This window comes from Macrobrachium nipponense, chromosome 29, assembly GCF_015104395.2.
Source record: "Macrobrachium nipponense isolate FS-2020 chromosome 29, ASM1510439v2, whole genome shotgun sequence".
Taxonomy (NCBI): domain Eukaryota; kingdom Metazoa; phylum Arthropoda; class Malacostraca; order Decapoda; family Palaemonidae; genus Macrobrachium; species Macrobrachium nipponense.
Window position 1 is genome coordinate 19,072,693 of NC_061092.1, and position 24,809 is coordinate 19,097,501.

The following is a 24,809-nucleotide window of genomic DNA, read 5'->3' on the forward strand; positions in this document are numbered from 1 at the left end:
TTTCTCTTAGGAGCCCTATTAGTAAGAATTCAACTAAGAACTACTTGGCTATCTATAAAAAGAGTTATACTTTCCAATTTTAGTACAATTTAATAGATTTTTTATTTTCAAAAATAGTATAACAAAACACTTCAAAGCTAATTGAGCAGCCAAAAGTTCTAAAGTCGGGAGAGTTTTCTCCTTAATAGGGCTAATCTTAGTCTTAGCAAAATATCAGGGAAACTATGACCACCTTGCACAGCATACATAGCACAACCATAAGCTTCCTTCGAAGCATCTGCAAACAAAAACAGTTTGATAGGAGCATCAGTTTTATAAGTTTGTCTGGAAAAAGAAACTTGACTAACTTCACTGTAAGAACTGCAAAATTTACTCCATAACTTAGCAATTTCAGCACTTGCTGTTTCATCCCAGTTCGAAACTTGCTGGCACAACTTACGAATAATAAGCTTGCCCTGCAGCATTATAGGTGCAAATATGCCAATAGGGTCAAAGACAGAGACAAAGCTGACAAAATCTGACGCTTTGAGGAAGCATCCTTGTTCAATTGCTTAACCTTTAATTGTAAGGTATCCTGGTTAGAGTCATAAATATATCCTAAAATCTTCATTTCAGAAGAAGCTACCTTTTCATCTTCATCAAGAGTAGATAACAAAGCAGGACAATTAGAACCCCACTCCCGTAAAGGCAACCCCCCTGAATTCATAATTTCCTTAATAGAATTGATAATAAAAAGGTGCTGGGCTCCCTGATTAGAAGAGAGCACCAAGTTATCCATGTAAAATTTGTCTTTAATCAGAGAAGCTACTTCATTCCCTCTATAACTATACAAATGATGTTGAATAATATAATTCAATATAAAAGGAGAACTTACAAATCCAAAAATTATGGTATTATACCTATAAGCAAACAACTTTCCATTTATCTTCTAAAGAAACAAAATCTATTTCGATCAGACTCTAAGATAACCTAACTTGGAGAAAAAGCCTTCATATATCACTACAGCTACATAATCATTATTACTGAAATACAAAACTAATGACAACAAGCTGTTCATCAAATCAATACCAGGAAAAGTGGCTTCATTTAATGAAGGAGCTTTTCCCACCTTTAAACTACAATTGAATACAGGACGGATTTTAGTGGTGGCATTTTCATCATTTCTTATGACAGAACGATGAGGAATGAATACTTGGCCTGCGGCTCTATTTTTAACAGGCTCAATAATGCCAAGCTCCTCCTGTCTATCAAAAACTTCTTCATATTTAGAGGATATATTCTGATCTTCTAATTTAGAGTAAATCCGCTCGGCAACTGCCAATGAAATCTTTAAATTGTTAGGGACTTTTTCAATTAAATCCTTTTTCCATGGTAACTGAACCTGATAATGTCCTTCATGAAAAGAAATTGATTTAGCAAATTCAGCAACTTGTTGGTCTTCATAAGGAAGGGAATTTTCATCTTTAATCCCAATCGATTCCAAGTTATAGAAATTATCGAGTCCATACTCGACACAAGAATCAGGAAAGATATCATTCAATGGATTGAACTTATAGCCTACTGGATTAACTGCAAAATTTACTAATAATTTATGTTTTCCAAGTTGCTTAGGAGGAACAAATTCCAGAAGTTTAATCTTATCAGGCTCAGAAGTCTGTTTAATCTCCAAATTAAGGGAAGAATTATAAAAAAAACTCTAGATTCTCTGTTACATTCAGGTACATATTTAATCTCCTTATTAGGAATAAACCTAACAGATTCAACTTTACCATTACCTCTTGGTCTATTTTCCAAGATTTTATTAGTATCAATTATAGGATAGGACAAGACTACCTCTCTTATTGGTTTATCTCTAACACAAGGTTCATAAGAATCAATTCTCTCACAAAAAAAGCTTCCTTTGTGAAGGATGAACAAAATTGACTACAGTACCAAATGGAATAACCCCATTGGCCAACTTAATTACTCTAACCGTAATATTAAATAACTCTACAGAGTCTAAATCTAACTGACTAATTCCTGAAGGATATCATTCCCTAGGATACCTAATATATTTACAATTTCAGAATTCCTTCCTGGGTAATTATTACAAACAGAATAACCTGCAGATTCCAAATTTTTAACTACAGAAGGCAACATAGGAATTTGGAGGGAAAGATTAAAATTTTCCAATGCAAAAAAAAAGACAACTAGACTTTATCCCACAAGGCATTGTTAAATCAGCTACCAAATGAAATCCCTCACTAACTCTAGCTGGCAACCCAAAAGAAGAAACTAACCTAGATAAAGGAGCACCACAATAATCTCCTAATTTACAATCAACAATTTGTTTATTAATAACACTTAACTGGGCTCCAGTATCTAATAGAAAACAACATTTAAAAGATTTCCTACCCCTACCAACTTTGAGTAATGAAGGGAACAAATATTTCAGACCCTGATTGACAACATAATACTTTTTTACCAAAATCCTTAATAGCATGAGGACACATTGCTCCATGATGTTCAGATTTATTGCAAGAAAAACATTTATAAGGTAACAATGATTTATTTCCCGGACATTCCGAGGCCCTATGCCTATCACTCAAGCATTTAATGCATAAAGTTAGTTCTTCAGCTCTATTCTTCCTAGCTTGCAAAGTATCAAACCTAGTACATTTAGAAGAGTTATGACCTGTTTCTTTACAAAATTTACATCTACCAGAAGATAAAGGTTTACTGGTAAATTGAACTTTATTAGAGTCATTACTAGCAGTAGATTTATTACTTATACTTTGATTGTTGGCAAATTACGGTCTTTACCTTCATATTTAACTTTAGGTTTTGCACCAGAATTTTCATTATGACCTAAACTAAGGCGTGCAATAATAATCTGATAATTATTTAACAACTGGTTAAAATTAGGATAAGAAGATCCTGTAGTTTTAGAGAGTTCTATCAAAAAATTTCTAGGAAGTTTCCTATTTACAATTTTGCTAATTAGCAATAGAGCAACCGAATCTACTTCAATCAGATCATACCAAGTCCCTTCAAGTCAATGAATTTATTATTTAAAGATCTAACCAAAGATTCTACTTCACTAAGAGATTTTACTTCAGAAGTGTTCAAAACTTCACTCATACTTGATCAATTATGTTGTCTTCATCCAGAAAATTAAGATTAATTGCTTAAAAGCCAAATCAAAACCCTCATCATTTACTGTAATGTTTTCAACTATACTTAACGCTTCACCTAACAAATAACCCTTTAAATAAATAAACCTTTGAGCATTAGTTTTAAGTTAGGCATACCAGCCAAAGCATTATTAAAAGCCTTCTTAAAGTTAAAATAGGCAATGGATTAACTGCATTGTTTTTCAAACTTCTGAATTTGTATAGGAGGGAGAGGTAATCTTACAATTCTACTAGAAACCATCTTTTGAGGAGTATTCTTACCTCCAAACAAATTATCAAATGTTTTACTCTAAATTCTGCCAGTTTTCTGTATTTCATAATGATAATCTCTTGCTGCTTGCATAATACTATCTAGTTCATCTTCAGCAGCAATTTCACAAATGCTTGCGTCAAAATTATCAACTATTACTAAATTAGCATCAATTTTATGAATAAATTCTTGTAACAAATGACTTAATTTGATCGTCCTTTAAAGAGTCAACCTTCTTAACATCAAGAGTTATTAAACCCTTAACATAGGCCCTCTTTTTAATTAACTTTTTTATTTCAGAATCAGTCATCTTGAACAATGCTATTAACCAATACTAAATTACCCAAAGAAAAAATCTAAACTTAACTTAATCAAGTCAATGCAAAGCAAGTTATCATCAATAACTTCCTAATGAAAAAATACAGCATACTATGCTAACAGCAAACTTAGGCTAGCCTACCTCAAACTTTATCAATAATAATTTAGATTACACTTAAGATCAGCTAGGCTAATCAAGTAATTTAAATGAAAAGGTTACTAACTTAACCTAAACTAACTTAATCTAAACTTAAATTAATACAAATATAAATAAGGACCAATACTGCTCCTTTCCTTATAAGGAATAACAACAGTATACAAAAAGGAATAACAACAGTATCAAAAAACAAAAAATCCAAACATTACAAAACCCAGATGAGCCAAGAGAAAAAAAATATATATACTTGACACTAGAACAGCTAAACTAACTTAACCTAGGCCTTTGCTCATACTAAAAGTCAGCCATTCTCCGAGCCAACCTCACATTTCCATCAATATTGAGGTGTACTCCATCCCTGGCATAAAGGCGTGGGTCAGAAAATCCCTTAACCCCTTTCATTAGAAACAAACTATCCTTGCCCTTCCATTTGTTCAACCACTTATTGAATTTATTAGATTTAGCCTTAAAATCCTGCCGCAACGCATCAAAACTTTCACAGTGGTTAAAAAAGAATCTATCTTCTATTTGGGCAAAAATTAGTTTAGCCTCAGGACACAACTTTTCAGCAATGGCCTCACAACAGTGCTCTACTTTCCATACCTCCGCAGTACTGTGGATAGCATCCAAATCATTGCTGCCCAAGAACACAAAGATGCGACTAGGCCTAGACCTCCTAGGGTTAGCGAAATACCACTCTACATCATCCTCAATGTTTTCAAAGGTTGCGCCCCCTTTACAGATGTAATTAAACCCGTCACATTCTCTTAAGCTCAACTCGGACAACCTCCGCACCCAGCTATGCCCAATAGCAAGTGTCATAGCCAAAAAAAAACAAAACAAGACGAAAAGTAAACGGAAATCTTAAGGAGTAAAAAAAAAGTTTAAAAATTCGAATATGTTAGAATTATCTAACTCAAATCAATTATAAGGCAAATCTTTATACTTCAACTTACGGGTAGATTACAGTTCAATTGACCGGACCGTTGTAACACCATTTTGCCCGGTCCATAATCCCTCCGCCAAGGTAAGTAGTTCTCGCAGATGACCCGCAGCCTACCAAACCCGACCCCAGCCGACCAAACCCGAACCCAACCCACAGGACCGAACCCGAACATGCATCAACATGAAAGCCGATTCTCTTCGATATTTTTAATCTTGCCCAACTAATCTTTAGGACCTCCAATTTAATTTACAGTATTCTATATTTTTCACCCATGCCCAACTGAACTGTAAGAGCTCCATTTTTTTTTCCCTTCGTTATTCTATTTTTTTTCCCATGCTTGCCCAACTAATTTGCAGGAGTTCCATTTTTTTTTTTTCTTTTTTCGATATTTTGACTCTTGCCCACGATACCCGTGCCAACATAAGCTGTAGGAGATACATTTTTTTCCCCATTATTCGATATTTCTTTCCTTGCCCAACTCATCTGTATGACCTACATTTTTTTACATTCTTCGATACATATTTTCCAGGTACTAGTTATCCGCTAGGATAACTAGTACCTGGAACGGACCATGCCCGACCTTTCCTCAGACCCTTCAGTCTGTTCCTGCTTCTCAGCCAGTTCAGTGCTTCGTCATACTCATAACTACCATGTCTTCTTCTGCCGAGAATTTGTCGTTTTCCGCACACGTGGCGTTCGCTGCCGCCGTTCCCGTCACGCTGGAAGACATACATTTTGTGTCAAGACGAACGATCCCTAGTTAGTTATTTAATGAAAACAAATTCCCCTTGTTCAGTCATCTCGGAAAACAACCGTCCCGCCAAGAAAGAAAAAAAAATCCTCTACCCAGAAGATTTGAACGACTCGGATTTCTCTTATTAAGTTTCTATATTTCTGGACGACTAGCAACATCTCCAAGGTAAGGTTATCAATGTAAATGCACGTTATTTTAATTATTTTGCCAAAATTAAGCACGCCATTGTTATTTCCGCTTTGCTGAAGTCAGGCACGCTCAACACATCCGAACATTCACGTTCGCTAGAAGTCCACGTGTTCGAACGCAGTCCATGTGTTCGAGCAAACAACGTGGCCTTGACTTTAACCAATGTATTCTCGGAAATATTCATTTTGTTTAGTTATCAGTAACGATATACGGGTGCCACCCATATTTATGGACAAGTTATATTGGTTAGATATTTATAATTGTTAACTTACTACACAGGGGGTCCAGGGGGGCGAAGCCCCCGGCCAGTAAGGACATGCAGACTTAGTTTGGTTAGGTCGGTTCCTTTGGTTAGGTAGCAATCACTGTTAATATACTATACTGGGGGGTCCCAGGGGGGCGAAGCCCCCCGGCCAGATAAGGACGTGGAGACTAACTATGGTTAGGTTGGTTTCCTTTGGTTAGGTAGCAATCACTTAATATACGATACTGGGGGGGTCCAGGGGCGAAGCCCCCCGGCCAGGTTTAACATTAAATTAATTAATTCAATTAGAATACAAAAAGGGGAAAGTTAAGAATTTACATTTAATATTAACAAACGGCAATCATTCAGTTTACTTTCCGTCCATAAACGAACACCAGAAATGGGGACAAAATGTAAGAAACAAACTACAGTCAATTCGACTATTCTCCCACGAATGAAATTACCATTCTCCAATCAACTATTTCTATAATGGCATGTTGCTATCTCCATAATTACTTAAGGAAACGAAATGCACAAGCATATCTAGATGGTTTAGATATTGAAGATGAGAATGATAAGGAGGTTAATGAAGCGAATGAGAGGTATGGCAACCAACCTATTCCACTGGCACCAACGTGCGCAAACAATGAAACTTCATCTGCGAAATATATAAGGGAAGCATTTTGTAATTACTTCAATAATGAAGGATCTGTTCCCTGGCAAGACTCTCGGATTAACAAATAATGCATTAAGTTGATCATAGTATCTATAGCATAGTCTTAACAAGAGTAGACGTTTGGGATGCAAACTTCTACATAGCAAGATATACATTAACTTTTTTGATGGGTAATGTTTATCTCATGAACTGCTTTAGATAATTGTTAATAAGTTAATGGTTAGAGGGATATGATATTATGTATATATATATATATATATATATATATATATATATATATATATATATATATATATATATATATATATATCACATATATATATAACTTGTTTATGTTATTATTAATGTAAATAAATGGGTGAATACTTACAATGTTATATATTGATTCCACATTGTCATCATCCCCATTATCCATACTTGACACTCCAGGTTGCTGGACCTCCTAGTCACGAAGGAATGAAAGGTCGTCGAAATACCACAATGAAGGCGTGTATATATCATCTACACCAGCACCTGACTTCATACTGTTGAGTACCTTTTTCAGTTCCCTTCGATAGTTCGAACGTAAAGAATTTAATTTCTTGGTCACTGTGGATTGTGTGGCACTAGGGTCTATTTCTCGCATTTTTCTATTAATTTGACATAAGCATTCACTTTTCAAAACTCTGCTCTTATAATCATCGTTTTTAATTTTCCACAAAGCAGGAAAATCTCTATAGAGATGAAGAAACTCCCTCCAAAAATCTTGAGAGTCCTGTGTGCTCGCCATGGTACCAAAGAAAAGACTGAGCTGTTGGCGCAATAATCGCTACAGACTATCAGTCCTAATTGTGTAACTACTATGATTGGGCAAACACTACTCAATCATCTGCGCAAACTGTCAATCACACCTACTCACTAAAGGATATGCCTGCACAACCACTTAGATTGCACAATCATGATTGACAGTGTATCGGGGCCTTAACAGACGAGGTTAAATCCATGTGGGGTAAGATAGCTGTGGCTATGCTTGCATACGTCCCTGTTACATTCACGATATCCATACTGGGTAGTCGCAGTGGGGGTTGGAACTCCACAGACCCTTTTTTTTTCTCTGGTACATTTAGCAGTATTTGTACTTTAGAAAGCTAAGGGAACCTTTCATCAGGACGACACAGCCCGAGCCCAAAAAAGCTATCTGGACAAACAAGGGTGTGACAGTGACGAACTCAATGAACCTACCACACACTGCCACCTTGTTAAAGTATTGGGGTTCCAATCAACTAATAATCATTAATAAAGGTGGCAGAACGAAAACAAACGTTGCAATGACTTCTGTTTATTGGTATCCCATCTTATTGTTTACAAAAGCCGATTACAAACTAGGCGGGGTAATACATCTTTACAAAATAACGTAGGACTTACATCTTTACACAGTTATATTTAATAACTCAAATAATTTTAGAAATATCAATTATTGTAACAAAAAATACGGGCAAGATGCCTGTGTCACTGGACTCTTCATAGTGGAAAGGTCTGAAATTAATTTCATTGGCCCTTTATCTCGACCCATTTTCTGTGGATCCCAACTGTTGCTCCTGAGACATCTATAGTTTTTTTTTTTTTTTTTTTTTTTTTTACTCCAGAAACATGGAATAATAATTTTATCTATTTATTGTTGGTATATGGGTTAAATTAAATAAATATATAGGAATGTGGTGGACTGATAAAGTTTTATATGTATTGAAATCGCATGAAGTTCCGAAACAATGTTAACGAAAATATGCATATTTGAATATTTCAATAGAATATTGCTTTTATCCTCTAATATATTGCATAAAATTGTATTATTTCATAAAGATCAGCTTTCAATTGATAGATAGGACGAATTAGATACGTATGGGTGAATGTTGAAAACTTCTGTCCATGTGTTCTAGTGGCGGGAAAATATTGGAACATCGTTCTCTGTTTTGGTAGACGAATTTTTAATGGTAGTGTATGTTATATTATTAATGATTATTTAGTAATTATGATAATTGTATTGTTGAGAACGCTATCAACGGTTCCATGATTCCTGGTACCACCGCCAGATGACGGCCGACGGCGTGTGTTCAAGTTGTTGTTGCTGTAACCCATCTCAGTGCAACAAAGTTAATTTGTAACGTGAGTTTATATCATGAATATCACCTCCAATGTACGACATCGAGACATGGTGATCAGCGGCGAGATTAAAAACATTTAGAACTTACTAAGCAAGTATTATGCAGTATAGGCCTTTTAGATTTTGTGTATTAAGCCCAAAATACTGAGTGTTCCCGACCGGCAAACATGGCTTCGTCGACGGAAGGTCTTGTAGCCCCAGCAAAATTCACTGCTAGCCTAGGGGCCGACAACGAACGTGAATGGAAGTCTTTTAAGCAACGGTTCGAGATTTATTTACTTGCTTCTGAGGACAATAAATCTGAAGAGACTAAGGTGGCCTTACTTTTAAACATTGGAGGTGAAGAACTTCTACATATTTACAACTCTTTCGACTTTCCAGTCCCAGCAACCGGTGACCCTAATCCAGCGAATGTGTTGAAGGATGTTGGCGAAATTTGACGTCTATTTTTCTCCGCGCAAGAGTGAACTTGAAGCAAGGTACAAGTTTCGAAGATGTATGCAGGAAACAAACGAAACATAGGAAGCCTATGTTACCAGATTGAAAATTCTTGTGAAGGACTGCAACTAGGGGGAAACACCAGCGACTACCAACTCTTATCACGGTGGACAGGTCTTATTCACTCGATATTTAAATTGTGAAACAAGAGTACAATTACAACTCCAAGCATATCATTCAAAAGATTGAAGTTTCGTCAACATAATGTGATATATGAAAGCCCCATACGAACTAAAGTAAGCACGTGACGCTCTTCGTAAAATATGTTTTCAGGGCAGTTTTGAAATCCAATATGGCGGCTACCGTGGGATGTACAGGTTCTGATCAGTGACGAGAATCATCTTTCCTAGCCTTCCCAGCTATCATTTGAACAATGTTAGCGTATGTATGTAACGTTTATTGATCTTACTCAAGATTGCAGTTGTAATCAGCACAATAAAACAACATTTTGTTGCCTATGTTACTGAAAGTATGAAACTTTTCATTCCCGGGGTCATGGTTTGAACTGAATTCATTCTTACCTTGTAATCGGTGGTTTTTATCCTTACTCCCATCACAACTGAAACTCCACAGTGCTTATTTGATTGTTATTATACACATTTTGGTCTCAATTCACTCCACATTGCACTTTAAACAAGTTGCTGTTCCTGTTTCCTAAGCGCGCACGCCACAAACACAGTTACGAACAGCAGACGACGAAACTGCAAAGTTTTAGTCCCTGAATTGTTTACTTTACTCGTTATTTAGTTCAAATTTACTTTATTTAAAAATTTTAATTTAATTCATGTATATTATCCCTTTTTTGCAACCAAATTACCCCGAAAAATTACAGATATTTGTAAAGTAGATACAATCAAATGTTTCTTACGTTTTCGTACATCTGGCTGCCGAAAACCATAGAGGAACGACTACGGATAAGTGGATTATATACAATTTTTTTTTTTTTTTTTGCTTTTTTGTTTTGCTAGCACTTTTCATTGAATTCAGTCTATATTAGTATTTTGAATTTCTTTAATAACTGTATGCCAGAAATAAATGTAACCTTTAATGTTTGCATGCTAAGAATGGCAAAATCATCATTGCCACATTAGTGGAGGCTTCACACTACGCCGATATTTATTATTATTAACTGTTTCCATGAATTCTAGTTGTCATAGTAATGCAATAAGGATAAAATTGCTTCAATATTTATGTATGTATACTTCCAATACATAGCCTAATTTCACCAATTTCAACGTTTTGTGTGTAGTCTTATACCCAGTTTGGAGGGTCAACACATACTGAATGGCAACAGAGAGAGAGAAAGGAAGGCGAAGGAACAAAGAAGGAAAGGGGGGGGGGGGGGGGGGGGGGGTGGGGGGGGGGGGGGGTAGGTGGAGCTTTTTACGCGTGTTCGTAACTATTTCTGTATAATGGAGGTTTTGTCTCTTGGTACAAGGACAAGTGTCGTTATTCTTTACGATTAGTGATTCACAATACCTTTATAAATTACGGTTGCGTACTGGAGTGTAATGCACTATAGTATAATCTCGTTCTGATACGAGTGTTTGTTACAGAAATAGGTATTGCCCAAAAACGGTGCCTTGCCCACTGTCTCAGAAAACCCATAGTAGGTATGCTGCTTAGTTGTCAATCAAAGTTTATTTTTTTGTAATCAAGTATTTTTACAAGCTAGCTATGAATAAATTTGTATTTTTCTCAATCAAAACATATGCCCTCAATGCTAACTTCCTCTTTTTAACGACTTTCTGGTCATTGCAAATTTGGCCCCGTAATTTCTTATGGTGCGAAAAACAGAGGCCCATGGACCGAAAACGATTGTGTCACACTACGGCGATAATCCGGCAGTAAAACATCTTTATATATCCAAAAGTAAATAATAAAGATACATATGCACATTACGATTATAACAATTACATGAAGAGCTGATAATCTGCTTGAATAACTGGTAAACTGTTCTACAAGAAAGTTGAGTAAAGCAATTATTTACAATAGGTACGAAAGTCAAGATGTCGTGACGTCATAATACAGGACGTAAAAGAACGTTCTAATTCCAAAAAAAAATAATTACTTAAATTGAGTCAGAATCGAGTTACTTTTTCAATAACGAATATTTTCAAATTAACCTTAACGCCGACTGGACGTATTTTACGTCGACATTTTTTGTCTCTCGGGTGCCGACTGGACGTAGTTTACGTGGACATACAAAAGTTTTTTTAAAAATTAAAAATCGCGGAAAATACTTTTAGGCCTACCAGCCGAAAACTCTTGAATCACGCGCCTTGGGGGATGCTGGGAGTTCACGGATCAGGTTTTTTGTTTTTGTTTACAATCGTTACGCAGGCGCGCAAGTGCGAATTTCTTTCTTGCCGCACTAAAAAAGTATCTGTGACACATCTCGGAAATTATTTCGTCACTTTGACATCATTTTTTTTCCATTTTAAATTAGCCGCTACATGGAGTATTATATATGAAAATGTGTGCATTTTTATGTAGAATACAACAATAAAATACTCATGATTGTAGCTTTTATCAATTTTGAGATATTTTCATATAAATAACGATAAGTGCAAAATATTTCAACCTTTGGTCAACTTTGACTCTACCGAAATGGTCGAAAACGCAATTGTAAGCTAAAACTCTTATATTTTAGTAATATTCAATCATTTACCTTAATTTTGCAACTAATTGGAAGTCTCTAGCACAATATTTCGATTTATGCTGAATTTATGAAAAAAGTTTTTTCTTACGTCCGCGCGGTAACTCTTCCGAAAAAAATCATACATGCGATTGTGGTAATGTTTGCACCATTTTAAATTAGCCGTTACATAAAGTTTTATATATGAAAATGTGTGCAATTTCATGCACAATACAACTAAAAACAACCCATGGTTGTAGCTTTTATCAATTTTGAAATATTTTCATATAAAAAATGATAAGTGACAAATTTTCAACCTTCGGTCAACTTTGACTCTACCGAAATGGTAGAAAAACGCAATTGTAAGCTAAAACGCTTATATTCTAGTAATATTCAAGCATTTACCTTCATTGTGCAACAAATTTGAAGTTTCTAGCACAATATTTCGATTTATGGTGAATTTATGGAAAAAATAACATTTTCTTTACGTCCGCGCGGTAACTCTTCCGAAAAAATCATACGTGCGATTGTGGTAATGTTTGCACCATTTTAAATTAGCCGTTACATAAAGTTTTTATATGTGAAAATGTGCGCAATTTAATGTATAATAACAACAAAAAAATAGTTGAAGGTTGTAGCTTTTTCTCATTTTTGTAAATATTTGCTTATAAATCACGATAAATCGAAAAAAAACCACGTTTCGGTCAAATTTTGATTACCAAAATGGGCGAAAAACGCAATTGTAAGATAATACTCTTACAGTCTAGTAATATTCAGTCATTTATCTTCATCGTGAAACAAATTCGAAGTGTCTAGCACAATATTTAAATTTATGGTGAATTTAAAAAAAAAAAACTTTCCTTCCTCCGCGCGCGGATTCTCCGCCACAAATCTCCGAAATGCGTAAGTCCCATTCTCGGAATATTTGCTCCGGTTTCATATTAGGCATTTCATAGAGTTTTATATATGAAAATGTGCGCAATTTCATGTAGAATAAAACGAAAAATATTTGAAAGTTGTAGCTTTTCTTATTTCTGAAATAATTGCATATAAAAAAATATATATAAAAAAAATTCGACATTCGGTCAGCTTTAACTCGTCAGATATGGTCGAAACTGCATTTGTAAGCTAATATTCTTACAGTATAGTAATATTCAATCATTGTCTTCATTTTGAAAGAAATTGGAAGTCTCTAGGACAATATTTAGATTTATGGTCAATTTTTGAAAAAAATATTTGTTTACGTCCGCGCGTTACGAATTCATGCATATTTTGTGATAATATTTTCTCTGAGTTGCTTTTTATCGTTTTACAATGAGTTATATACCAAAATTATTGCAATTTAGTGTACATTACAACGAAAAAAAAAGTAACTTGTTACCTTTAACTGGTTTGCGCACAGTGCAATTTGAATACAATTATATATGAAATTTCGTTTGCGCTATCATATATCGCATTATTTATATATGATGATAATTTTTTTCATTTCTGATGGTTGCATACTAAACTTCAGGCAATGACAAAAAAAGGAGCCAAAAAATGAACTCTTAATCTTGAAAACTAAGCGCGCTGTGATTTTTGAAAAAAATATTTTTCACTTCCGCGCTCACTCTGGAACGTCTCCGGCACGGGAGACATTTTTTTTTTTTACCGCTTCGGCGTTTAAGGGTTAATCATCATAAATATGTAAAATATTGATGTTTTGCTATTTATTTAAAAAATGATCGAAGTGCACTCTTCGTCGTCGTCTTCTACCAAAACAGTTGTTTACTAACAAACAACCCAGTGAGGGACCGTTTTCCGATTGTTGTGATGAAAATGCCCCAGCGTCTGTGGGTACAAGTGGTGTGCGGATTTATCACAGGAAATGGTTAGTTTATTGACACAAGCGACTCCGCAAACATTGAGATGGTGTCAATTTCTAAAATATCTTCAAGTGTAAATAAAAATTTGAAAGCGTTTTGGTGAGATTTGCCACTGCATTGAACACCCTTTTCGCTACCCTCTGTTTAATGCTTTAAATTTGGCCTTAATTTCTAACTTTGAAGAAAATACTTACTTCGAAAGGAGATTAGAGGTCTTTAGCTCCGTTTCTCACCAACAAGAAGTCGCAACTGATGCCCATCTCCGATGTCAGGACGCGTTATAATGTATTTTTTTTGTGACTTGCTCACGCTGATCGTACATGGTCCACTCTGTACCCTGCGGTTTTTTACCCTATGGTAACCAACGAGACAAGCAGCTGAGTGACCAAGTGGTGTTTGGATGTACTGAGGACAAACTTCGTTCAGAAGTTATTTGAAGTTGAAGACCTTACCCTTGAGAAGACATTGGATTTGTGTGTGGCCTTTCAAGCAAGCCAAAGGCAGATGGACGTCATCAAGTCTGCTCCTCGCCAGACCAATGACAGTGGCGCCAAAGTGAGAGAAAAGCCTAGAAGGGGAAGAAGACTACTGGTAGCAGACACGATGCAGACCATGATAGTAGGCCTAGGCATGAAAATAATGAAGGTAGGCCTAAGTCCAGTAGACCCCAAGTATTCCTACAAATAGTTGCGCCCTTGCAAATTTTGTGGGGAAAAACATGAATGGCGTAAGGAAAAGTGTCCAGCTCATGGTAAGAAATGTACAAAATGTGGTAAATATAATCATTATGCTGTTAAATGTAAAAGTAGGAAAATAATTTTGTACATGGAACTTACCCAGCAGATATATACTTAGCTATGACTCCGTCGTCCCCGACAGAAATTCGAATTTCGCGGCACACGCTGCAGGTAGGTCAGGTGATCCCCTGCTGCTGGGTGGCAGGAATAGGAACGATTACCGTTCTAGAACCAGATTTTCCTCTGTCGCGGTAGTGTCACATACGTTGTTGCTACCTCCTGACTTGATTTTCGTTTTTCATCGCCATCGACCTTCTGGGCTGTCTTTTGCAGGGAAGTACTGGGCTTTGGTTTGGCATACGCTTTTATTAACTTTTTAATGAATTTGGCTTCGAAATTTCGAAGAATATATTACGTGAAACTACCGAATTTTTCGGTAGAAACACTTATATTTTGCAATAAGGGAAATATTGATTTTTTTTTTTTCACTAATACGTGTAATAAGTGTTAGAACTTGATGAAGGAAATATAAGATCTAACTTCCTACTTTAGGAAGTCAGAAAGCATATAACTAGATACGCTTCCTTTAGAAGCTTTAAGAGCTCTCGTACTAACGAGCAGTTAGAGTATTGACAATTCTAGTAGTTGTTGCATCCTCATCACCTTCTTACTCCACAGAATCTACAAATTCATATGTGCAAATTTGAAGATAAATGGATGGAGCTCAAAAGGCGAGCTCTAAAAAGGTAAGAAGTGAATATAGTGTTCCCAGTGCAGTGGAGGGTGCGTCTGATCGGCTCCGTAGCGCTTCCAGGCCTAGAACCTCTTCCAAACTCCCAGACCCAGTGGAGGAGGAAAGTCGACAGCCGCAGGAAGGTTAGGGAGAACCCCCACCGGTCAGGCGTCCCCTCGGCAGGTTCTGTAGAACGTCCCAGACTGCCAAGGATAGCCATTGATAAGGCATCCTTAAAAAAGTGCGTCTCTTCATCTTACATCCGAAAAGACGAAGAATGTATGTTTGGAGCGATGATCTAGCGCGTTCTCTGAAAACTAAGAGAACACTGAGCAAGAGCCAGCCGCTGCCAGGAAGCCGCGTTCCAGCACGCTAGCGTGAGCTACGTTCCTATAGCCAGCAGCGAGGCGCGTTCCAGCTAACAGACTAGCGCGAGCCGCGTTCCTACAACCCAAACGCGAGCCGCGTTCTAGAAAATTTTTCTTGGCGCAAGGCACCTTCAAAGAGACGAAGCGCCAGCCTGGCGCAAATTGCGCCAGAAAAACAGACGGCTAGAGCAAGGAGCCTTACAGTAGAGTGGCAATCAGAACGATCCTTCCATTGAACGTTTCCTCCGGGCAAGAGGCTCTTTCTAAAAGGGGGTCTAGTAGGCGCTCGGAACTGAATCAGGGCGCACGGGACCTTCCACGCAAGCGGAACGTTCCAGGAGCGAGTCTCCTTTCTAGCGTGCGGAACATTCCAGGCGCGCGGAAACATTCCAGGCGCTAGGTGCAAGGATCCAGGCACCAGAATATCCTTTCTCTATCTGCCTCGGCAGGGAAAGAAGTTAGTAGAGTATCTGCTGTATGAGAATACGATACGGCAAATCATAAGCACATACCGTTAGTTACTTTCCTTTGCTGAGCAACTCAGTTACCAGTATCCTTCCAGGAATTTCCTAGGAAGGACTACGCTTAAAGGGATTGTTAAGACAACACCTACTTAGCTTCTAGATTTATCGAAGTCTTGTTTCGCTTAGATATGCATTATAAGAACTTCCTGAAGTTCGATAATAATTTTATAAGATTCCTTTATTAAATGGAGTAGCTGGCAACTCTGGAAGAGTAAGGCCAGTCTGCTAACGAGACTGCTATCGCTTAGACACGCAGTAGTATCATGTAGGTGTCGGTCATGAGTGGTCGGTAACATGTCTCTCTACTGCGGGATGGAATGAATAACCGTGTGTCTCCCCTACAATCGTGGTTTTAGCCTCGGATTGAGGGGATAGTTAAGCAAACATAAATAAAATATTGTCTGCCTTTTGCTAAGAAGCTTTCAATAAGAAAGATATTACAACATTTCAATGCTGTTTACCGTAGGTAACATTTTAAAGGATTCTAACGCAGCGGAACTCTATATTGTATAATGCCCTCATGCTTACGAAAGCATGGCTTATTAGAGTACATGCTTAGTGAGAAGATGAATGTAGTAGAGAATTCACTTTAAGACTACGGTATGGTCAAGTCTTATGCACATACCGAGGTTAACTACAGAATTCCTAGTATCCTTACAAAGGTTTCCTAGATTAATGCTGTTTACCACAATGTGACAGTATGTTATAAAGGATTCTAATACGGCAGCGCGCGATATATATAATTCTCTCATCCTTTCGAGAAACGCACACAACCTTTTTAAATTCGGGATATTGCTCAAGAGAAGTTGGGTGAGTCGGATGGGAAAACATTCTCTTAGTGGCAGAAGTTGTTTCCCTGAATGGACTATACTACGTATATAAAAGTTTTTTCCCACTAAGAACGGAATTAACATGTGAAGGATGTCGGGTACCATAAAGGCATAGATGTTATGGCACATAACCTAAAAAGAACTAGAAGGAAGCGCCAGCCTGGCGCAAATTGCGCCAGAAGCGCCTGCCGCGCCAGAAGCACCATCCAAGATATTTTCTCGTTTTAGCGAGTTATTAACCTAAGAGTCCAGCAGGCTCGGTAACGGCAAGATTCGTTCCTGATTTCGTTACCCATTTAATCGAAAAAGGGGTCCGCTTACAAGGAATGATGAAATTGATTTATTTTCTTTTAATCACTTAGGCCAATTCCACGACTCTCTCATATCGCAAAGAGCATCGAGAATCTCTTTTTTCGCCCCTGTTCGCGTTCACAAAAGAGAACCTATTTGGGAAAAACAGACACTGAACGTAACGATCCTTAAGAGGTTCGATGCAAGATTTTGCATGTCCGTGAGAACCTTCTCAATCGAAGATAATAACTGTTAACGTATGTCTAACATTTATTGAAAAGAGTTGCGAGACTGCGGAAAGTCTTCTTCATAGATCTCTTTGTAAGGTAGAAGACGAACAGGCTTCCTTTAGACTGCTTCTTTTTCCTCGAACCAAGAGAGGTAGCAATATAAGACATCTTTAAATTTAAAGAAGGGGAATAAACTTTAGCCTTTTTTCCCCTAGTTATAAATTCTTAACAGATATTAAGATAACTGGGCGTCAAAGGAAGAGAGGATTGTATGCCTCATTTTGGCCTTAGAGAGGTTGGATTCACAGAAGTCACATTCTTCTACAGCATGTTTCGTAACGGCTTTTCCAAGAGTATCTGGTATCTATCAGAATCTATTATAAATAGACCTATAAAAACCTCTCCACTCTGAGTCTGTCCGCGTGCAGACTGACCAGAACGTGGACATGAATGAGAGTTTTTTTTCAAGGTAAAATGACAATAGTCATGGCTAAGACATAGATTGCTGCAGATCGTGCTAGATGGAATGAGGAAACTGTCCTCTTCCGATACCTCTGTGAACCACATAGCGAGGTTTTTTCTTCACTTTCAGAGGGAAGAATCACCTATGTATATATCTGCTATCAAAGAACGCAGTAAAAGGCCATACTCTGTCTCTACAAAGGGAATTAGAGATAACAGAGGATTAAGATCTTCGGGATTTTATACGATACCGCAATACGACAAGAGTAGGATATCATGTACTTCGAATGGGATTTTTTTTTGTGGTGGCCACAGATTCCGTGTTCCGACAAAATGGAACTGCTCCTCATCAAACTTCTTTGAGGAAGTTTATGGAAGGAATTCTTTGTTTCTCTTAGCCCTAAACGACCAAGAAGACAATGTGAATGAATTTTTTTTTGTGCATTGGAATCTCGCATCAGGATTCAATGGAGACTCGGCAATGGGTTCTTGCCAGCATAGTATGTCTGGCAAAAGAAATAAATCCCTCTATTCTGACGCAACGCTTTCAGATAGAAGTTTAGTTGCCCAGGCAGGGTACTTACATTTTCATCTACAGAGAAGAGATGGTTTAAACGTTTGCCTACGAGTCTTCAGGGTGCGATGAGGCTCAAAATGCTTCCAGAAGGTATTCAGAAGGATACAATAAGAGCTAGAAATCAGGGTTCCGCCCAATTCAGCTCAGAGTCTCCTTCGACTTCCAGACTCCTTCCCTTCCTTCGGGCAAGGATAGGGAAGATTCTGCAACGAGGAACCTCATCAACATGTAAGAAGAGATCTCGTTAGCAAAAGAAGTGTTCACGAAGGATCCTCCTCGGAGGAAGAACGCTTCTCTCTCGTATTGTTAGATATCCTGTCGTCTACTGGGTGTAGCTGACTAAATCACCTCCCCTTGCCAGGGGCCAAAAGCTCAAAGGGGAAGAATTTCTTCCACCCTTCTCCAGTCTCCTGATAAACTATGTGGTTGTTCAGGACTCTCAGGACAATGTAGCGCCAGCCAAGCGCCAAACAAATGCCAATACAGGCGAAAAACGCCAGAGGCGGACAGTTCCAAGGAACTCTGTCATGGTCGGATACTGAGAAGGAGCGGGCCTCCCAACCAACCTGGCGCAAATGCACAACAAGAGGCGAACAAACTTGGGACAGATATAAGAGTGTCCGATGTGGACATTGCCAGACAGCCTAGAGACTCTTCCAAGCTCGAAGCTCCAGCAAGTGTGGAGGAGCCAAGCGAGGCGCCAGCCAGGCTCTAGGAGCCAGCCAGGCTCTAGAAGCCAGCCAGGCGCCATCCAGGTGCCAGGCTCCTTCAAGGCTAGGCCTCCAGTTCAGGATTGAGGATCCATCCAGACGCAAGGCTCCTTCCAGTAAAGAGAAACCTAAATCTCTGTCATGTAAGAGGGCTAGTCCCCATTGATATGATACAGGTAAGGCTCTGCCATGTAAGTGGGTCAGCCCCATTGGCACGATCCGAGAAGGCTCTGTCATGTAAGCGGGCTAGCCCCCATTGACATGATCCAGAAGGGTTTGTCAGTCATAGGTCCCTACCTCGCTGAAACTTGAGGCATGCAGACTCATAGACAGTAATCATGAAGTTCTGCCAGGCTCCAGGTGCCTTCCAGGCGCAAGGCACCAGCCAGACGCAAGGCTCCAGCCAGGCGCGAGGCGCTAGCCAGGAAGGAGGAGCCAATCAGGCACCAGCCAGGCGCGAGGCGCCAGCCAGGCGCAAGGCGCCATCTAGGCGCGATGGCTCCAGCCAGGCGCGAGGCGCTAGACAGGCACTAGGCGCCTGCCAGGCACGAAGCGCTAGCCAGGCTCCAGGCTTCACCCAGAAGAGATCTATATCAAAGAACGCCCTGGCCTTCTTTGAGACATTGTGATCTCCTAAGCACTTGATAAGTGCATTGATGATTCCTTCAAACAGCTGAGAATTAAAAGTGCATGAAGTGCGAGCTTTTCCGAATTCTTGTTCTTTCCCTATTAATATGTCATAAGGACATATTAGCTGTCACATACGGGAGATGCAACTCTGTGTTGACTTCCCATTATCCGAAGGATGTCAAGATAACCTTCGAGGGGATCCTTCTCTCTTGGTTGATACATGTCTGCGGATACATTGCTGGGATAGGGAGCAGATACTGATCCTTAACTAGTGAGTTAAATTTTATTTAACGTCGTGTTTTTTCTTTGGGTTGTTTGAAAGGAGTTTGTAGATAACTCTTTTCAACTTAAGCACTAACCCTCGTGTTAGGATCAGGTGATCGGGATCGGTGTTGTTGCTCCTTAATTATGCACTAGGCATAGGCATATTGTCATGTAAGAGGCTCTGTCGAGTAAATGGATAAGACCCCATCGACAGACCCACAAGAAACTCTTAGCCATAGGTCACATCCTCGCTGAGGCTCTTGAGGCGAAGCAGATTCCTATGGCATTAGCCATGGAGTCTTCTGCCTGATCAAGTAGGAACCAGGTTTTTATTTATTTATTACCTACAACGTATGTTGCTTACCTGTCTATTCAGTAAATAGTTGTCTCTTTCCCACCACCAAGGGTGTCAATCAGCTAAGTATATATCTGCTGGGTAAGTTCCATGTACAAAAAATGATATTGTTAAGATACAATAAAGTTTTGTACATACTTACCTGGCAGATATATACGATTGATGGCCCACCCAACCTCCCCTCAGGAGACAGGTGGAAGAGAAAATCTGGTTCTAGAACGGTTAATCCGTTCCTATTACCCTGCCACCCAAGTCGGCAGGGGCGGTAGATCACCTGATCCTAACCTGCAGCGTGTGCCGCGAAATTCGAATTTCTGTCGGGACGACGGAGTCTATAGCTAAGTATATATCTGCCAGGTAAGTATGTACAAAACTTTATTGTATCTTAACAATATCATATTATGTATCAGGTAATGACAATGACTTTGATGTGAGTAGTTCAGATGAATCTGAATGTGAATATTTTGCTTAAAGTGTCTAGTAAAAAGGATAAGCTAATTGAAGCTGATTTTGAAGTTAATGGTAAAGTAATCAAATTTCAAGTAGATTGTGGAGCCAGCATAGATGTAATTCCTCAATATTTAATTCCTAATGTCAATTTAAAGCCTTGTGACACTACCCTAGAAGTGTTGACTTTAGACACAGTTAGGCCTAAGGGAAAGTGCAGGTTAGCAATTAGAAATTGCAAGAATAGGAAGAAATATAACCTTGAATTTTTGGTTGTTGATCGTAAATACACTCCATTATTAAGTAAAAGAACATCAGAGCAAATGGGACTTATTACAGTTGATTATGAAAATATTTCTGCAACTAAAGATGTACTTGAAAAATATGACAATGTGTTTAATACTGATGTGGGTACATTCCAAAATGTTGTTTAACTAACCATTGACACAAATGCAGAACCAGTAGTGATTCCTAAATGCAGAGTTCCAATTAACCTTAAAACAGAGTATGTAAGAAAATAAATGAAATGGAAAAACAAAATAATAGCTAAAGTTGACCAACCTACTGACTGGGTGAGTCGGATGGTTGTAGCTGAAAAGAAAAATAAGGATTTAAGAATTTCTATTGATCCACAAGCTTTAAACAAGTCTGAAAAGGGAACATCATCCTACCCCTGTAATTGATGATATTCTACCCCAACTGTCAAAGGCAAAGGTTTTTTCATCTTTTGATTTGGCCAATGGGTATTGGCATTGTGTTCTTGATGAAAAATCTAGTTTTTTAACCAATTTTCAAACCCCTTTTGGTCGCTACAGGTGCTCAGACTACCATTCGGGTTTAAAATGTTAGTGGTGAGAACGATTTCTTTTCCAAAAAACAGTTACTCTTGAATTTTGAGAATCTTGATGGTGTTGTATGTATTGCTGACGATGTTATAATTTATGGTGTAGGTGAAACGTATTAGGAAGCTGTTAAAGACCATGATAGTAAGATAATCAAATTTTTGGAAAGGTGCCAGGCTAAGGTATAACTTAATAGTCTAATCCAAGTCCCTATTAAGAAAATCTGAAATAGCTTTCTTAGTCATAAAATCATAAGTAGGTCTCATGCCGGACCTAAAAAGGTAAAGCTATCCTGAATATGAAACCAACCTACTGAGTAAACTGTTGTTAAAGAGTTTTACTGGTATGGTTAATTACTTAAGTAATTCCTTCCTAATTTTATCTGAGGTGTTAGAACCAATAAGAAAATTAACTCGTCAAAATACCGAATGGAATTGGACATAAAAACAAGAAAAAGCTTTCATTGAGTCAAAAAGGCTAATCACTAATGCCCCAATACTGCAGTGCTATGACCCAAACTTAGACCTTGTCATACAGTGTGACGCTTCGCAAAATGGGCTAGGTTCAGTATTGTTACAGTTTGGTATACCAATTGCTTTTGCTAGCCTTGCTTTATCAGAAACCGAAAAAAGGTACGCACAAATTGAAAAGGAAACACTTGCTATTGTTTTTAGTCTTAGAAAATATCATGAGTGTGTCTATGGTCGTAAAATAATTGTTGAGAGTGATCACAAACCTATTGCTAGTATTGTTTTGAAACCCTTGTTTAATGCTCCCAAGCGACTGCAAGGAATGTTGCTTAACATTCTACAGTACGATGTTGAAATCATACATAAAAAAGGTAAGGAAATGTATGTGGCTGATGCACTCTCAAGATCTTATTTGCCATTAGATAATTATAAAGAAAGTGAATTTGAGCAAGTTAACATGCTTGATTATTTGCCAGTAATAAAAGAGCATCTTGATGACATTAAATATGAAACAGACCAGGATGAGACTTTGCAAATTTTAAAATCATTAATCTTAAAAGGTTGGCCAGAAGGAAATGATGAGATACCTAATGTAGTCAAGCCTATAGTCATACTAAAGATGAAGTACTCGGTTCAAGAAACGGGTTTTAATTTTAAGAGTAATAGAATAGTCATTCCATTAAACTTCAGACATAAGATAATGCAGGTCATTCATTCAGCACATATAGGAATTGAGGGCTGTCTACAGAGAGCCAGAGAATGTATCTATTGGCCAGGAATGAACTCTGATATAAAACAATTCATCTTATGTGAAATTTGTAATAAAATTCCCTTGTGCTCAACAAAAGGAAAACTTTTAATTAATCATGAAATTGCTGATCGGCCATGGCAAAAGGTTGGAGTTGATCTAATGAGTATTGAAAAGCATAATTATCTTATAACTGTTGATTAGTTCAGCAATTTTTGGGAAATTGACAACCTAGAAAACACATTAGCCAGTACAGTGATTAGAAAACTTAAATCTCATTTTGCTAGGTATGGATTGCCCTGTGTATTGATTAGTGATAATGGACCCCAATTTGTAAATGAGAATTTCAAACAGTTTGCAACTGATTATGATTTCGAGCATAGGACAAGTAGCCCTACACATGCCCAATCTAATGGTATGGTCGAATCTGCAGTGAAAACATCTAAACGTTTAATTAGAAAATCTATTGAAAGTAATAAAGATCCCTATCTAGCCATTTTGGACCATAGGAATACTCCTACTAGTGATAAAGACGCCAGCCCATCACAGTATAACCTAGGTAGGAGAACACGTACCAAATTACCAATGTTATCCAAGTTACTTGAAAATCAAAATGTAAATTTAGAGTTGGCTAAGGTAAAGAAGAAAATAAAAAATGCTAAGAGTAAATTCTATTATGATAAAAATGCTAAAGATTTAAGTATTTTGCATGAAGGAGATAATGTACGTCTTAAACCTTATGTTTTATCTAATTGAAAGTGAAGGCAAGCTATTTAGAAGGAATAGAGTTCAGTTGAAAGAAACCCTAAGTGATGTGCATATGCCCAAGGTAAATGAACCAGTAACTATTGACCTTATTGGTAATGAAATTGAAACTCCTGTCAAAGTGGAAAATAAAGTTGAAAGTGACAGACAAACAAGGTCAACCAGAAATAAATTACCTTTTAAGTATTCTGATTATGAAATGTTTTTGTACATGAACTTTCCTGTCAGATATATACTTAGCTATAGTCTCTGACGTTCCCGACAGAATTTCAAATCTCGCGGCACACATGACAGGTAGGTCAGGTGATCTACCCTTCCCGCCGCTGGGTGGGAGGTGTATGAACCAATCCCGTTTTCTAATTAGATTTACTCTGTCGCTGGAACCGGCAACACCTGTGGTTGGTTCCTCCTGATAGTTGATTTCACTCTCGCTTGCCTAGGATCTTTTTTGGACGGATTATTGGTGATGTACTGGATCTTTTTTGGCTTGGCATACGCTTTTCGTGGACTATTTGATTTTGCTTTGGATTTCTCTTTGAACAATGTCTGACTTGGAATCTGTTAAGAAAACTTCTGCTGTGTTTAGAGTGTGTTCTGTGGATGTATGTAAGGTGAGGCTACCGAAGGCTTCGGTAGATCCTCACACTGTATGTATGAGGTGTAGGGGGGAATGAATGTGCTTTTAATAACCCATGTAAAGAATGTGAGGGTTTAAATGAGGACGAATGGAAGTCTCTTTCTTCCTACTTGAGGAAGTTGGAGAGGGACAGGGTTCGTAAGGCTTCCTCCAGAAGCTCGATTAGGTCTCATTTTAGCGAGCTAGAGTTAGATCCTAACCCTGTAGTAGTAGCAGATCCTTCTTCCCGTTTCAGCTCCTGCTCCCTGCGTCGAACCCGAGGATACATCTTCGGAGGTGACTGCTATGAAAGCCACGATCCGCAGGATGGAGGTCAAGATCAGCTCCTTGGAAAAAGGTAA